At 35.2% G+C, this 18,430-nt stretch overlaps 1 protein-coding gene and 1 pseudogene across 3 annotated transcripts in view; one reads left to right on the forward strand and one right to left on the reverse strand.

Moving 5' to 3' along the window:
- The window catches only part of NKAIN2 (sodium/potassium transporting ATPase interacting 2), a 986,091-nt gene that overhangs the window by 336,300 nt on the left and 631,361 nt on the right, over nt 1-18,430 (forward strand). The window lies entirely within an intron of this gene.
- Nucleotides 1-18,430, reverse strand: part of LOC122238731 — a 75,178-nt pseudogene that overhangs the window by 17,838 nt on the left and 38,910 nt on the right.

Genomic DNA, 18,430 nt, shown 5'->3' on the forward strand with positions numbered 1-18,430 from the left:
AAACAACTAAATCTAATTGCTTGTTCAGTTAGTGACAAGAGACATGTACATCAGCACTTACCAGTATCCTATCATGGCTTGATGTCTGTCCAGGTTTTATCACAGCTTGGTTAAGATCATCAGTACTGACAAAGACACACTAAGAACTGTGCTAGTTCTTACTTTCCATGATTTTTAGAATATCTTTTTTAAAAAAATTTTTAATATTTATTTTTGAGAGACAGAGCACCAGTGGGGAAGGGGCAGAGAGCGGGGGGGTGGGGTGGGGGGAGAGACACAGAATCTGAAATAGGCTCTAGGCTCTGAGTTGTCAGCACAGAGCCTGACATGGGGCTCCAACTCATGAATGGAACCATGAGAGCATGACCTGAGCCAAAGTCGGACATCAACTGACTGAGCCACCCAAAGGCCCCTATGGTTTTTAGAATATCTTAAAACTGAACCAAAATTCCATTAACTTTATCCTCCACAAGAAACTTTTATCTGAGTTAGGTTTTAAAAATTAGTCCCTCCACCAAATTATAATTTGGAAAAAGTAGGAACTATGTGAGAGGGGTAGTTTTTAACCTAAAAGCTAGTTTATATTACTATTTTTTGTATAAGGATTTGCATGATAAATAACTTTGAGAAATTAATGGGGGTAGAAAAAAATGGTCTGTCTAAATAAACTGGCATAGATTTTTTTTTATTTAAAAAATAAAACTTTCCCGTTACAATTGATAAAAAGTTAAAAATTGGGGGCGCCTGGGTGGCTCAGTTGGTTAAGTGCCTGACTTTGGCTCAGGTCATGATTTCATGGTTCATAAGTTTGAGCCCCGCGTCGGGCTCTGTGCAAACAGCTCAGAGCCTGGAGCCTGCTTTGGATCTGTGACTCCCTATCTCTCTCTCTGCCCCTCCCCCAACTTGTGTGCACATGTGCTCTCTCTCTCTTTCTCAAAAATAAACATTAAGAAAAGTTCAAAATTGAATTTAATGCATAAACAAAATTGCTAAATTACTCTGAGATTTATGTATAAGATCTTCTTTATGATATTTTCAACTATTTAAGTTTCTTATATATATTTTTTCTGACATTGCCTTGAATTTGTTTTCATCTTATTCTTCCTTAAATAGTCTGAAGAATGTAGAAGAGTGGGAGAAGCAGGGTATTTCCATTCTCTTCCCTTCCTCTGGGACAATGCAAGTTGAGGTCACAGTAAAGCTTATTAAAATATAAATTTTATAGCCAAAACATGTAGCGTAGTTTTAAGATCTGTCTTTCCTAAGATGACAAAATTTCAAAAGTTAAGATCTCATTAATTTCCTTTTTTTTTCCACTGGCAAACAGAATTTCGGAGAAAATCAGCCAACACTTCCTAGTTGGTATTACAAGTAAAATTCATTGACATTAGAAATAGGAACTTTAGAAGGAAACTGGCAATACTGAAATTCTTTAAACTGAAACTAGTTATAATATGATATTACAATGATGAAACAACAAAGCATCACATGTTACTATTAGATCTCAATCTTCACCTTCAGTCTTTCTTCTGCATAATCGAAAATGTTGCTACGGCTTCAAGTAAAGCCATATTTTGGCACCAAGGATAATGTGAAAGCTAACGACAGTTTTCTTAGTGACTGAAAAGCATGAATTTATAAGACATATCATATTTATTCATCATTTGAAAAGTTGTTGACAATTCTTTTGGTGTGAGACAATTTGCTATCCTTTATCAGATACAGGTAAAACTTTAAAAAGACATGATCCAGGGATGCCTGAGTGGTTCAGTTGATTAAGCATCTGACATTTAGGCTCAGGTCCTGATCTCATAATTTGTGAGTTCGAGCCCCCTGTCAGGCTCTGTGCTAATAGTGAGCTTGCTCGAGATTCTCTTTCCCTTTCTATTTTCTTCTCCCCAACTCGCTCACTCTCTCTCAAAATAAGTAAATAAACTTATTTCTTTCTTTAAAATAAACTTATTTCTTTCTTTAAAAAAAGAAAGAAAAAGACATTGATCTTTGCAGTGGAGTTTATGAGCCCAGTTGTAGAGATATTGCCTTCCTTTCTAAGAATGATCTGAAAAGTGTGCTGCTTTTTCACTCCACCAGTCCCTTCCTAGACTGGATTAATGGAAAGACCTTTGAGAGTGACTGCTATCTTTTCATTGACTAACAGTGTGACCTATATAGCCAGGATACTCTTTGGACCTTAATTAACTGGCCTCTAAGATGAGGCATTTGAAGCTGACTATTATTACATTCCTATCCAACTCTCAAAAATGTGTTTATTTCTGTATTATATTTTATTACCTTAATAGTGTACATTCATTGTAGAAAAAATTTTAAATTACAAAAAAAAACCCACCTAAATTAAAAAAAGAGAGTGGTATCTATAGTTCCTTCTGCAACATAAAGTTGATTTTATCATTATCCTTCCAGTTTGACTCCACCAATCAGGCATTCTTGTAATGAATTTTTTTCTGTAGAGACATCTCAAGTCATTAATAATATTTGTAATATTATGGAGACAAGACTATGGCAGTTCAGCCTCACAACCTCAGCTTTTATAATCTTTTCTACAGAGAATGATTCTTCAGGTATGACAAAACTTGTCATGGTGACTGCTGTGTGAGGTTGCTGCGAATGCTTCACTGAGTTGACAAAGCAAGGGATCCTGGAAAATTAAGGCACTAGGTGAACTACCCCTAGCATTTATCCTTTAAAGATGTGAGGATCCATATACCCTTACTGAGTCAGAAATGGGGGAAAAATCAAGATTTATGACCTTAGTTTTCTGGGAGCAGTGATGATTGTCTATGCTTGTTTCAGGGGGATTTATAAAGAAAAAAATTTTTTTGCTCTAAACATTTTAGACTGTTAAACAATTTTTGTAAGAGTTTATTTTACATTGGATTTGAACTTTATATAGTCAAAAAATTCAAATATATTTAAAATAAAACAAAATATTCACTGTTGGGAAGTTCGATTTAGCTTACGAGTCTGAGTCCACTTTCCCTTTCTGTGGAGAAAATCTCATTTTTTAAAAAAATTTTTAACGTTTATTTATTTTTGAGATGGAGAGAGACAGAGCATGAATGGGGGAGGGTCAGAGAGAGAGGGAGACACCGAATCTGAAACAGGCCCCGGGCTCTGAGCTGTCAGCACAGAGCCCGACGCGGGGCTCGAACTCACAGACTGTGAGATCATGACCCGAGCTGAAGTCGGACGCTCAACCGACTGAGCCACCCAAGTGCCCCAAGAAAAGCTCATTTTTATCATTAATAGTAAGTTAGTTGTTTCTGGTTTGAATTTTAATCAATTTTGGATTAACATGGTCAGTTCATATTCTTCCCATTCTTTCTTGTGTATTCTTCCCCTCCCCCACTCCTTTTCTAGGAACTTCTGGGTTCAGGAGCATTTTACTAGAGTTCAGGTGTGGGAACTGGGTTTGCAATTTATTCTTAGCTACTTCCTCTCACTTCTGGCTTCTGCTGAAGTGTGACTTATCAGATCAAGAATGTTTCCCTTTGTTCCTTCTGCATCTACTGCGGAGGTGCACTTCCCACTGTGACCTCAGATTTTCAGGTCCATCTGCACTGTGTCTTCTTGGACCCAACCTCAGTGTCTCTTCAAATAATTTTGGTCTTTCACCAAGTTGACAAGTCTCTTGACCTCTCAAAAGTCTCAACTGTTCTCCCTTCACTGTGTATGTTGGCTTAAAGGAAACACAGACTATGTTCAGGCCCTACCTATGCACTTTCCTCAAACAATGGTTTTCTAACACATAGGTGCTATGTTGTAAGTTCTCTGTAAAGAGTTCCGGTGCCTCATATGGCATACTGCACGACTCTTCTGCTCCGCAATGACTGATACTTAGTGAGGTACATACTGGAGTTTCAGTGGTCCTACCTCACCTCCACTTTGAAGTTCTATAGTGGGAGGAGCCCTGAGATCCATCACCAGAAATCTTCTATATCCTGTAAACGAAACATTTATTCTTTCCCTACCCTCTGGTGAAATTCTTATCACTTTCTGATGAGAAACATCTCTTAGATAATAATGAATTCCTTTCCACTTCATGTTTTGGATGTGCTTATATTTTAAGTCTTCCAGGACTTAAATAAAGCAAAACAACAGCAACAGCAACAACAGCAACGATATTTTTCCTCTCAAGTTATTTTCTTATAATTGAAAACCATGGTATTCAAGAATATTTGTTGCTTCTACTAAAAACTTTCCCAACTCCTTTAAAGAGTTGAAAAGCTCAGAAATTACTGTTCTTACTTTATCAGCCCTCCCTGAATGTAGTGTATTTATTAACAAAGGATGAGAGAAGGGAGAAATTAACTGGAAAAACCACACAATTGGATATCAAAATGCTAAGTCAGTTAAATTTACATATTCTATAAATGTTTGAATTAATATTTTTTTCAATTATTTTCATAAAGAAATTTAGATTTTATGATTCTTATTTTCAAGAACAGAAACCCAATTTATTATATTGTGCCTGGAGGAAGAAAGAAAAATAATTAGGTCATAAATTTAGGGATGCCTCTATTTTAATTATAGCAAATCTTATTTATAGAGTGTTCATTTTTTTCTCAATTACTATTTTTGAATTTTATATGCATTATCACAATAGTATGAAGTAGATAAATATTTTTTCTTCCATTATATCAATGAACAAATTGGGGAAAAAGAGATGGAGTTAGCCAAGGTGAATCAACAGATAAATTGGAAAACAAAGATCCAAATCAAAGTTTCTTGACTCCAAACTCCTGTACTTGATTATGCTATATTCTGAGAAAAGGACTCCGACTCAACCTACTTCATTTATCTCATTACACACTTCCCATGAATCTCACGTCGTTAAAGTCTTCATAGCACTTATCAAATTCCTAAGCGCATAAATACAAATATATGATTAAGTGGTTTCAGAATGCAATGTTTTTAAGTTTAAAAAAGTATCAAAAACCACTCATTATTAAAATAAATTCTTCAAATATCTCACATCTACATAGGTGAATATCATGAAGAGAATATTGAACAAAAATACAAATCAAAATACATTGATTCCACTTCAAAAATGTCAAAACTAGCAAAACTAAATATGTTAGTTAGGAATACATACATATGTGAGAACTAGTGAAGAAATCAAGGGAATGTGTAAATAGAAAATTCAGGAATGTGCTCTGGAGAAAAATGTGATTGGGGAAAAAGTGAGAAGGATTTAAAGGTATTGTAAATGTTTCATCTCTTCAATTGGATGATGGCTACAGTGATATTAGGTTTTTATCCTTTAAACACCAAATGTATGTTATATCTGTTCCTTTTTGTGAGTGATATATTTCACAATAAAAAGTAGCATTGTCACGCAATTACATGTTTACTAGAAATACCTTTCAAGATTTTGTAGGCTGGTCATACAGGTAGCACTTGCAGTGTTCTTTGGCTATACTTTAAATTGGGGTTTCTAAGCCTTGGTACTATCGAAATTTTGCTGGATGTTTTTGTTGTTGTTGTGGGAGGCTGTCCTGTGCATTGTAGGACAGGTAGCAGCATCTTACCCACTACCTGCTAGTAGCACCCCTTCAGTCTTCAATCTTGTAAATCAAAAGTGTCCACAGGGTCGCCTGGGTGGCTCAGTCGGTTGAGCATCTGACTTCGGCTCAGGTCATGATCTCACGGTTCGTGAGTTCGAGCCCCGCGTCGGGCTCTGTGTTGACAGCTCGGAGCCTGGAGCCTGCTTCGGATTCTGTGTCCCCCTCTGTCTCTGCTCCACCCTTGCTTGTGTCTGTCTTTCTCTGGCTTTCAAAAATGAATAAACATTAAAAAAATTAAGAAAGAAAGAAAGAAAAGTGTCTACGGATACTGCCAAATAAGCATAGGCAGGTGGGAAGAGGGAGCAAATTGTCCCTGGTTGAGAACCACTGCTTTAAAGTCTTGTCTTCCCTGGTAATATTTGTATTTTTCACCACTTTCGGTGTATTTGTACTTTGCTGTTTCACCTCCTTCACTATGTTATTGTTACTTATTAGCACAGGATGCAACATGCGGGTGGTTTTTAGAAAACATTCTCTGTAACTTTTTATAGCACATTGTGCATTCATTCAGGATACACTTAAAAGCCTGACATTCAGATCCATCATTGTAAGTGTTCAGGTCATCCTTACTAACCTGAGAGCAGTAGACAACAATAGTGATTCCACCTATGGATGGCTGCAGTGTCACTTTTGACTGGTAGTGGTTAAGGGTCACTTCTGAAGAATGAGCTCCACTGTACATGAATGAGTTGCAAATATGGAAGCAGAAGCAAAAAAACCTACACAGAATAGTGATAAGATCCAGTTTCTGCCTAGAACAAAGGAGAGAAATAGACTGAAATACTCAGAAGAAAGATTTACTTTTCCAATGGGATTCTCAAAAGAACCCTGAGAATTGATTATATAACCTTATATATTTTGAGATTTAATTAGGTAGTGTCTGTGGAAGAGAAAACACACACACACACACACACACACACACACACACACACACACACACACACACTCTGAGCTCCTGAAAGAAAGATGCTATCAAAGTGACTTTTATTAACTCTGGTAATTTTGAAACATCTTCAGCTGATGCATGTTTGCTGTTGAAGCTTGTTCATTTTCTCTCTACAAGCTAGTCCTTTTAATCCTTCAGTTTAATTGGCCATTACTTGCACTAGTAAAGCTATCAGTAGGAAGATATTTTGAAGTAATGGAATACTTAAATTTCAGTTGTGCTTCTTTTTCATATAAAGGTCTGTAAATAGTTCCATTTATGAAAAATCCCTCTCCCACCTCAGAATGAAAGCCCATAGCACCATAATCCTTCCCCTGGACATAGTTTTCTCTGTCATTTCTAGTGCAGCTCCACTGTATACGAATTGAGTTTATAATATTTGATACAGATGTTCTATAATTATTCCTTCTAAATTTCTGATTTTTGAGTAAGTGCCCTTCTTCCTGTTTATATTTGGGGAAAGGCTTTCACTTGTTCATTCTTTTAACTTCTTTAAACTTTTAGAGAACCTGTATTAGGCACCAACTTTCTGCAGGAAATTATAAGATGTGACATTAGAGAAATTGCATTTTTATAATTAATATCTCATTTTAAATAAGTTTTAAGGAGGTGTAAGTCACATACCATAAAATTGATTTTTAAAAATTCATACAATTCAGTGCTTTTTAGTATGTTCACAGAGCTGGGCAACCATCCCCACAATCTAAGATTAGAACATTTTCATCACACCAAAAAGAAACCTCGTATCCATTAACGTTCCTTCCGCCATTCTCCTCTCCCACCGCCTGGTAACCACTAATTTACTCTTCTGTCTCCATAGGTTTGTCTGTTCCTGACATTTCCTACAAATGTAAACATATAACACCTGTTTTGGGGGGCTGACTTCTGACTTCTGTCATTTAGCACAGTATCCGTACATGTTCATACATGCCTCAGTGTTTCATTCTTTTCTATTGTGGAATAATATTCCATTGTATAAATGTGCCACATCTTGTTTATCCATTCATTGGCTAATGGGCATTTTGGTGATTTCCACCTTTTGACCATTATGAATAATGCTGGTATAAATATTCACATACAAGATTTTGCATGGGTATGTTTTCATTTCCTTTGGCTATACAACTGGGATGGACTTGCTGTGGTTACTTTATATTTACAGATTTGAGGAACTATCTTTTCCAAACTGAATGTACCATATTATATTTCCACCAGCAACACTGAGATTGAGGATTGCTGTTTTTCTACATCTTCACTGGCACTTGGTATTGTTGTTTTGATTATAGCCACGCTAGTGAATAGGAAATAGTGTCTTGTTTGATTTTGTTTCTCTGACTTAGATGTTAAGAATCATTTCGTGTTCTTATAGGCCATTTGTATGTCTTCTTTGGAGAAGTGTCAATTTAGATCTTTTCACATTAAAAGAAATGGGTTAGTTGTCTTTTAATCGAGTTGTAAAAGTTCTTATATATATATCTTATAAGATATATCTTATATCTTCTTATATATAGAAGTCCTTTATCAGATATGCAATTTGCAAATTTTTCTTCCATTCCATGGGTTTTCTTTTCATTTCCTTGGTGGTATCATTTGCAGCATAAAATTCTCTTTATTTTGTATTTATTTTTTTAATTTTTAAATGTTTGTTTATTTTTGAGAGAGAGACAGAACATAAGTGGGAGAGAGGCAGAGAGAAGGAGACAGAATCTGAAGCAGGCATCAGGTTCTGAGCTGTCAGCACAGAGCCTCATGTGGGGCTCGAGCTCACGAACCAAGAGATAGACCTGAGCTGAATTTGGACAGTCAACTGACTGAGCCACCCAGGTGCCCATTTTCCTTTCTTTCTTTCTTTCTTTCTTTCTTTCTTTCTTTCTTTCTTTCTTTCTTCCTTCCTTCCTTCCTTCCTTCCTTCCTTCCTTCCTTCCTTCCTTCCTTCTTTCCTGCATTTGGGGTTATACCTAAGAAGCCATTGCCTTAACCGAATGTCACAAAGATTTGCTCTTATATTTTCTTCTTCTTTTTTTTTTTAAATTTTTTAAATGTTTTTTTTTTTTAATTTATTTTTGAGACAGAGAGAGACAGAGCATGAGCAGGGGATGGGCAGAGAGAAGGGGGACACAGAATCTGAAGCAGGCTACAGGCTCTGAGCTGTCAGCACAGAGCCTGATGTGGGGCTCAAACTCACGGAGTGTGAGATCATGACCTGAGATGAAGTCGGACACCCAACCAACTGAGCCACCCAGGAGCCCCTATGTTCTTCTAAGAGACTTTATATTAACTGTTAAGTCTATGATCCATTTTGAGTTTATTTTTCTTGTGTGTATGTTGTAAGATAGGGGTTCAATTTTGTTCTTTTTCATGAGGTTATGCAGTTGTTCTAAAACAAATTTGTTAAAAAGACTGTTCTTTTCCCATTGAGTTTTCTTGGCATCTTTGTCAAAAATAAATTTGCTATAAATGAGGAGATTTATTTCTGGATTCTTGATTCTATTTCATTGATCTGTGTGTTTATTTTTATGCCAGTACCACGCACTCTTGATTACTGTAGGTTTGTAGTAAGTTTGGAAATCAGGATATGTGAGTATTCCAATTTTGTTCTTTTTCAAAGTGTTTTGACTATTCTGGGTTTCTTGCACAGAAATATCCTTTCTTTTCCAGTGTTCATTGTATTTCTACTTGGGAGAGTCTATGGTTTCAAAAGAAAACAACCAAAAAACCCTACACAACATGACAAAACATATTAAAAAGAATGTTTCCTCCAAAAACTCAGACACATCTATTTTCTGGATACCACTAATAAATGGTGTATCATTCTATAAATTATAAATGCATGTTACTTTATAAATATTTTATTGTACAAACATCTCTGTACTTTGATTTATGAGTTAACAATATAACCCAGAGCCTATGCCACATCCTAATAGACTATAGAATTCCATTATAATGATGAACTGCAATTGAGTTAATCAGTTCCTTAATGATTGATATTTACATTAATTATGGGTTTCTTTGCTATTACAATCAATGTTGTAATGAACATGTTTCGTTTATGTATCTATATGTTTGTATAAGCATATTGGTAGTAAGCTCATTGACTAGAAATTGAATCCCTAGGTCAAATATATGAGCATTTTATATCTGTAAGCCTGCCAGACAGATTATATTCATGGAAATTTTTGAGGATTTTAAATATGTTTGTAAGTGTCATTTGTAATTCTTTTCCTGTGAAATCTCTACTCTTGCTTTCTGTCCATGTTTTTTTTAAATTTTCTTTTAATTTTTTCAATGTTTAATTTTATTTTTGAGAGAGAGAGAGAGAGCAGGGGAGGGGCAGAGAGAGAGGGAGATACAGAATTTGAAGCAGGCTCCAGGCTCTGAACTGTCAGCACAGAGCCTGATGCGGGACTCATACTCACAAACTGTGAGATCATGATCTGAACCAAAGTTGGACACTTAACTGACTGAGCCATCCAGGCCCCCCCTTTTTATTTTTATTTTTTAATGTCTGTTTTTGAGAGAGAAAGAGACAGAATGTGAATGGGAATGTATTTCAAGTATTTTAAAAAGAAACATGATTGGGTGAATTTTATCACATGATTTTCTTGCACCTATTGAAATAATCATATAATTTTTCACTTTTACTCTTTTGGTATATTATCTTCACTGATTTTCATATATTAAAAATTCTTAATTTTTTTTATGTATTTATTTTTGAGAGAGAGAGAGCACAAGTAGGGGAGGGGCAGAGAGAGAGGGAGACACAGAATCTGAAACGGGCTCCAGGCTCTGAGCTGTTAGCACAGAGCCTGATGCAGGGCTCAAACCCATGAACCACAAGTTATGACCTGAGCTGAAGTCAGACACTTAACTGAGTGAGCCACTCAGGCACCCCTAAATTTTCTTTTTTTTTTTTTTTTTTTATTTTATTTGAGGAATAAGGACCTCTTGGTCATAATATTCTAGTTAAGTTCCATGAAATATAAAATGTTTACTTTGGCCATAACTATTAATACCTCACATGAATGATGTCACTGGACATTCATTAAGGAAATGTCTCAAATTATGAGAATGTAACACTCTGTCACTCTGTTCTTTTCATACTCGTGCTTTCTTACTTCCTCTTTATAAGCAAGGTGATTCTTTCCCTCCTTTTTAAAGTTTAAAGTCAATATTCATCACCACTGAAAAATGTGTATTTTGTGAATACACAGAGCACTATGGGATTGCATTGTTTGGATTTAATGTCAAATTCTGGAACCTCCTTGAAAATCACATTCTTAACTGAAAAGATTATCTGACAGATGATAATACATAATAATATCTGTCCAAAAATAATAAACAAATATTGTTATAAATGTATGAAAATGGGCATTTCAAGTTATTTGTTACAGTATTTTGGTCATAAGGTATTAATTGGGAGAGATTTACAGAAATAAGATTTTTGATCAGAGCTGTAATATTGAAGCACAGTACCTTGTCACATGGCAGGCAAGGGATTGTTTCAGACATTAAAAATAAAAGGTTGAAAACTGCATGATGAGTTTTGAGTTTTGACATTTCAAAATTGCTTGTTGTTCTAGATTAGAAGCCATTTAAATTTAAGCCACTAGTATGTGAGATATTTTTGGTCATACGTATTTACATATATATGTATATATATGCATATATATGATCAAAATATAATATAATATAATATATAATATATATTTATATTTGTGTTAGCTATTTCAACATCGAGCAGGGTGTGCAGAAATTTGCTTAGGAAATGTTGAATGAATGGCAGGATGAACAGATGGATGAAGGAAGAACTTGGAATTTCCAATTGGGGAAATCAGGAAATGGCAATAATGAGGGTTTTACTCTAAATGATGAAAGCATAGACCTATAATTTGTGTTGTCTTTTTTGCTATACTGTGTGAGGGGAAATTTTGGTATAATTTAACAATTGCATGATATGGAGATAGGTGGAAAAACAATTTGAAGGAAAATTAAAAAAAAACACATTATACTGTTGGCTTCTGAATTGGGAGTATTGATGTGATGGCACATGATGATAGAGAAGCAGATAACTGACACATAGTGAGTGGACAATTACTAAAGCTGTTATTTTTAAGGGTACGCGATGGGCAAAGATAAAAAATGAACTCACGTCATATGTCCCGAAGTGCCTTTGGTTTTAAATTGTACATCTTCAAGATCCTTTGAACAAGGCCCTAGTAACAATGAGAAGCCCAGAAATGCAAATATTAGGACAAAGGAGGGAAGAAAAAGGCCTAAACCTAACATCAAATCTGGTGAATAAGTGGAGCAAAAGGACATTACCTTGCTTTTGAATAGGATTAAAAGGCTGTTTTTGGCAAGGTGGACATTGTGAAATAGAGGTGCTTTCTATTTGGGAGAAATATTTGTTTTTAGAAACTTGGAGGAACTAGGATAGGGACCAGAGAAGAGGAAGTAGATCATGGGATACTGATGGATGACTAAGGTGCAAAGGAAAACCATAAAGGGGATGGATTTCATGTTTCTTTCTAATTCATGTAGCTTTTTACCTGATCTTCTCCTACCAGAGTAGAGAGGGTTTATATCCATGATTCATGCATGTGTAAATATTTATTGAACAGCTTTTCAGTACCAGGAACTGTCTTAAGTACCAGGATTTCAATAGTGAGGAAGATATACGAGGTCTGTCATTCTAAAGAGAAAAGAGAGAAAATAAACCATCTAGGATAAACACACGAACAAGATAATTTCTGAGAGTGAAAAAAACTGCTATGAACAAAATTAATAGAGGGATGCCATAGAGACTTACAATTAAGAACTACTTTAGATTGGGTACTCAAGTGAGTCTTTTCTGAAAACCTGACCTTTATTCATGAAACATGAATAGTCAACTATAGAGTGATCTGGGGGCGAGAATATGCTAGACAAAGAAAATGGCAAGTTGGAGAGCATTAATGCATTGTTTAGGGATAAAAAGAAATTCAGTGTATCTGGAAAAGATTGGGTGGGGCAATCCTAGCACAGCATAGGTTTGCAGAGGTGGACAGGGTAAGGCAGATCCCATATGGCGTTGTAGATGATTGGAAAGAGTTGGAATTCTACCTTAAATCAAAGATGAAATTGTTGGAAAGCTCTAAAGAAGAAAATGAAAAAAATCTAGTTTACATTTTAAAAAATCATTTGACTGTCTTGTAGAGAATGCAGAAGTAGAGGTAGGGAACTTGGGCAATCACAGCAATAATGGGCTGACTAAAGCAGTAATAAAAAACATGGAGATATTCCTGGGACATACGTTAGAGAAATGGCAACCAGGAATTGAATTGCATAGGGGTAGGATAGGATCTGTGTTCAATAAGAAAACAAAACAAACCATATATGTAACTCTCTCTCTGAGCCCAGCATAGTTTTCCTTCTTATTGATTACAATTATATGCATGCCCCTATCTACTATATATTGATAGTTTGATTATATATTAAGAGTTTTTAAAAACCATTTAAGAAAGTTCACAACTAGTTGTGTTTTCCCTTTTCTTTTTGTGTGTGTGTAATAACCTTTTCTGTCATTCTTCACAAATGGAATAATTAATCCTATAAGAGGTAGAACTATTGTTTTCTTTTTGAAAGATGGGTGAAGTTGTTTTTAGCATACAGAACCATTGCTGAAACTAAAACTCCTTTCTTTCATAACTGATATCTCTGTGAAGGGATGACAATGAATGGATGAGTTTATCAACTCTTTTCCCTTTACTTACTATTGTATTTACTCCATTCTTGATAATGTACTTGTGATTTTCAAACTTTTTCATTAGTGGCTCTAACACCCTCTTGAGGTTTTCATTTTATTTTTATTTTTAACAATCTAGCTAAGAGGATTGTCTGTCATTTCACATTGTTTATGTTGTTCATGTTGATTTCATTAATGTAAATGGAAATTAATGTGGGTGTGGGAGATTGTTTCACTTCTTCTTAAGCTGTGATTTCCTTCTGGTAGTTACATTTTTTATGTTAATGAATACAACCTGCTTACCATTTTAAAGTGGGCTAAGCATGAGAACAAATTTAATTAGAGATGAAAGTGATCCATTTGTGCCCATGTTTACTCAAACTACCTAGATTTGAAGTTTTATGCAAAAGCCTGCATATCAAAATTCCCATACAGAATCCAGTATGAAGAATCTGTCTTTTCTCCTTGTGTTAGTTTGCTAGGGCTTCCATAACAAAATGCCACATAGTGTGTAGCTTGAACCACAGACATTTATGTTTTAACAGTTCTGGAGTCTAAGAGTTCAAGATCAAGGCGCTGGCAAGGTGGGTTCCTCTGAGGCTTCTGTCCTTGGCATGTAGATGAAATGGTTACTGTCTTGCTGCCTCTTCACCTAGGCTTCTCTATGCACAGGAAACCCTGGTGTCTCTCTGTGTGTTCCAATCTTTGTAAAGATACCAGTCAGATTAGATTAGGCCCCTTCCTTACAACCTCATTTTAACTTAATCACTTCTTTACAGATCCTGTCTCCAAATAGTCACATTCTGAAATTACCAGAGTTAGGCCTTTAACATATGAAGGGAGAGGAGCACAATTTAGCCCATAACCCCACTGAGAAATGGAATGAAACAAGTTAAAGGTATGACAGTGTGCAAGAAAATGTTAAATCAAAATAGATTTACCAGTCCAAGAATGCTATTATTATCTATCCATATAATTAAAATTTCTAAAGTTTTGGGATGAATAGAGCAAAGTTAAGCACTTAACTTGAACTAACATTTGCTGTTTTATTCCCTCTCTATCCAGACATGCAGAGCACCATAGCATTTAACTCCAAGACTAGTCCACTTGATACTTCAGTACCTTTGAGTAACTAGGACCTTGCAATATCCAGTTGGACAAAAGACAAAACAAAACAAAACAAAAAAATTTAATTTCACTCTTCATTTATAGGCCACACTCTGTCCTACTAGCCCAGATCTTGCATTGCATAGAATTAGCCCATCAGATACAACTTTAATAGCTATTATAGTAAGTACACAACATGTTGCCTGTGTTTGAAAGAAATGTATGCTTTGGAGGTCAGGGATACTTGAGTTCATATACCAGTTCTGCTGCTTACTTGATTTTAGGCATCCATTTGTCATCTGTGAAATCGGGTTATTAGTACATACCACATAGGGTTTTGATGGTGATTGAGGTGATGGACATAGATATCAATCCTGACACACATGTGTATTTCAGGGAAATTAGAACACAAGGATATGGGTCACCTGAGTGGCTCAATTGGTTAAGCAACTGACTTCAGCTCAGGTCATGATCTTATGGTTTGTCAGTTCGAGCTCTGTGTCTGGCTCTGTGAGGACAGCTCAGAGCGTAGAGCCTGCTTTGGATTCTGTGTCTCCCTCCCTTTCTGCCCCTCCCCTGCTCACACTCTGTCTGTCTCTTTCATAAATAAATAAATACTTTTTAAAAAGAACACAAGGTCGGGGCGCCTGGGTGGCTCAGTCGGTTGAGCGGCCGACTTCGGCTCAGGTCATGATCTCGCGGTCCGTGAGTTCGAGCCCCGAGTCGGGCTCTGTGCTGACAGCTCAGAGCCTGGAGCCTGTTTCAGATTCTGTGTCTCCTTCTCTCTCTGACCCTCCCCCATTCATGCTCTGTCTCTCTCTGTTCCAAAAATAAATAAACTTAAAAAAAAATTTTAAAAAGAACACAAGGATATGGTAGACTACTATCTTTTACTCAGTATCTCACTTCTATTCCAGTTTCTGTCATCAGTGTTCGCCTATTTGTTTATCCATTAAACTCACAATACTGCAAAAGGACTTTAGGTCTTTTCTGGAAGATATAGCAGGGTTTAGTGTAACAGAATTTTAGCAAGTTGATCTGAATTTCACTCTGGACAAACACTGGAGGATTAACATCCTTTTGTATCGATTGTCCTTTGCTCTACCCAAAAGAAAATTTTCTTGATTGTGGCAGGATGTGGTAAAATCACTCAGGGACACTCAAACTCAAATTAACTAGTATTTGTAGTAGAGGCTTATAGTGAACATTGTTTTTACCAGTTCTCAGAAATGCCTACTCTCAGAAGTTGTACACGTTTGGCAAGGAAAAGTGTGCATGAAACTGAGTCATGTCCAGTTTGAATAGAGAACTCATCTGTTGGTCTCAGAGTTGGAATCATCAAAATTGACGAACTGAGAAACATAGGATTTGAAGGGGCCTAAGAAACCCAAGAGCAAGAGGCTTTTTTATCTGTCAAATATTCCTGTGGAAAAAAACGTAAATAAACCTGATCATGCAATACAGCTGACCAGACTCTGAAGCTGCAAATACTAAACCATGAACTTGGCAATGGGAGAAGAATGTTCAGTGTTCCACAGTCAGCCAGTGTTTGCCTTCCCCCTTTTCTGTCTTACTATTTCTTCTTAGTGCCATCATGGGACTTGGGGCTTGGCAAGGATGCTTATTCTGACTAAGCAATGAGGCTCATTTGGCAGGGGGATGGGGAGGGCCATAAACACTAGCTTGCATATCCCATCAAAGTACAATCAGGAAAAGAGTCTTCCTTCAAGATAATATACCTAGTGGGAAATCTATTCACTTGGGCTAGGTGATCTATAGTGAATAAAGGGACAGAGCTCTACAGTAGGAAAAATAACCCTTGCTTTATCTACACAGCAGTCTCTTCCCCTTCACACTAAGAGCTAGCAGCAGCAATCTATTCTCAATGCCACTCTCATGCTCAAGCCAAGACCCAATCGCTCCCAAGTGCACTTGTGTATTACAAGCTCTCAAGAGGGTACAAGAGTAATTCTACCAGTGAAATATATTCAGGTTTTCTCTTGGAACAGCTATGTTTGGGAACAACTCTATCTTCCACATTAAATATATGCATCATTATATGTTATATACTGTGTGTATGTGTGTGTATATATATATATATATACATATATATATATATATATATATGTATATATATATATATATATACTGGGCCTCCAAATACATGTCTATGTCCAAGCTAAATGTGCATTTAAAACAAATGCTTTTACATACATTTCTGTTACTAGAATGACTGGATTTGATTAGTTAAAACTAAGGAAAGCAATTTTTATTATGCAGAGGCAAAACTACCAAATCCAAAAATTTCAGATTCAGGAAAACGGTGATTTATATAAGTACGCCTATGCACGTACTATGAATGTTTTTATCAAGTTTGGGGGAATATCTGAAATCCCAAATTTATAATCAAACCACAGTGAAATTTAGTTTTATCTATAAGGTATCTGCTTTACCATAGGAGTACACATGAACAGACAGAAATTCCTTTTATTTTATTTTATTTTTTTATTTCAAGATCCAGCTGTACTCTGATAAAAGTCACTCAGTAAGGACTCTCTTAGGCATAACGTTTCTATGTATTGATTATTGATTGAACTATTTTTATTTGTAGTTTTAACTTAAACTAAATTGGATTGACTTTGTAAGGACTGTGGAAAGCTGGCTTTCTATGAAGTTAGAAATTATCATATTAATAGAAAACAAATTTAAAAGCAAAATGACTTTATCTTTTAAAATTTCTGCAATGGTTTTTAATGATAATATTCATGCTATTGGGAATAACAATGTTGCCAAGGTTTCCGCTTCATAAATTGAAACCTAAAGTTTAAAACAACTGAAATATTGAAAAATAAGCATGCACAAGCCATGTTTATATAAGAACACCAATTTAGAGAACATATCTGTGTGTTTTAGATTTTAAAATTCTTTGAAGTTTAACACAGACTGTAAGTTTAAGATAGCCTCAGAATATAAAAATTACATTTAATATCTTTCTTTCTTGAGGCCAGAACAATCTAATGTGAAATTCCAGTTACACCTTTACTTCATTTCAAGCAGATCAGATAATTCTTTAAACATCCATGTCCATGGTGAAATAGTTAAGTATATACCTCATAGGTTAATGTGGGAATTAGTTGAGATTATGTATGTATATATATTATATACATATACATACATATGTATATGTATATATGTATTATATATATAATATATATATACACAACTAATTCCAATATGTGTATGTATCATATATGTGTGTGTATATATGTGTATATATATATATACACATGAGTATATATATATATATACACATGAGTGTGTATATATATATATATATATATATATATATATATCAATCATAGGGTCTCATATACAAACCCTCATAGGGTTATGTAGGAATTAGTTGACATTGTGTGTGTGTGTGTGTGTGTGTGTATATATATATATATATATATATATATACACACACACACATACATACATATATATATATATACACACACACACACACACACAAACATACACCTATATACATGTATCTATATGTATGTGTATGTATATATTATGTATATATATTATATATGTATGTTGAAAATAAAAGTGTTTTCAATTACACAATAATTGATTATTATGTTTATAAGTTTCTAGAAGCTGCCCATATTCCTTGGCTTATAGCCCCTTTGTCCATCTCCAAAGCCAGCAATGGCAGATGATACCTTTCGCATCACATTATTCTAAACTCCTCTTCTACTTCGTTTTTCTAAAGACCCTGCCTGGAGAATACAGGATAATCTTCCTACCCCAAAGTTCTTAACCATATCTGCAAAGTTCCTTTTATCACATGAGGTAACATATTCACAGGCTCCAGGTATTAGGATGTGAACATTTTTGGGGTCATTGTTCTATCTACCACAGTAATTATCCCATTTCTCATCAAATTTTCAACTTATTCATATATATATATATATATATATATATACATATATATATATGTATATGTATATATATGTATGTATCATGTATATATGTGTGTGTGTATATATATATATATATATATGCAAAATTTCAACT

This window comes from Panthera tigris, chromosome B2 (assembly GCF_018350195.1).
Source record: "Panthera tigris isolate Pti1 chromosome B2, P.tigris_Pti1_mat1.1, whole genome shotgun sequence".
Lineage (NCBI taxonomy): Eukaryota > Metazoa > Chordata > Mammalia > Carnivora > Felidae > Panthera > Panthera tigris.